Source organism: Cariama cristata, unplaced genomic scaffold, assembly GCF_000690535.1.
Source record: "Cariama cristata isolate BGI_N322 unplaced genomic scaffold, ASM69053v1 scaffold12301, whole genome shotgun sequence".
Classification (NCBI taxonomy): domain Eukaryota; kingdom Metazoa; phylum Chordata; class Aves; order Cariamiformes; family Cariamidae; genus Cariama; species Cariama cristata.
The window spans coordinates 34,952-35,201 of NW_009597574.1; positions in this window are offsets into that span (position 1 = coordinate 34,952).

The following is a 250-nucleotide window of genomic DNA, read 5'->3' on the forward strand; positions in this document are numbered from 1 at the left end:
CGCCAGGCTAGAGAAAGCAATTTAGATCCAGCACTGGTGCTCAGACAAACACGCTGATGCACAGATGCTAAAAGAACCCCCAGCTGCAGCAGAGAGGCCTCAGCAGACCCTCAAAATTGGTCAAGCTGCATGGTTCCTGATAGGACTCCAAGAAGATCCTCTCTTCAATCAAAGGGCAGGACCATGTCTTTAATGCATAGCTAGGCACATATGTTTAGCACTCCTGCTGGGCACATGGTTTTGTTAGCAT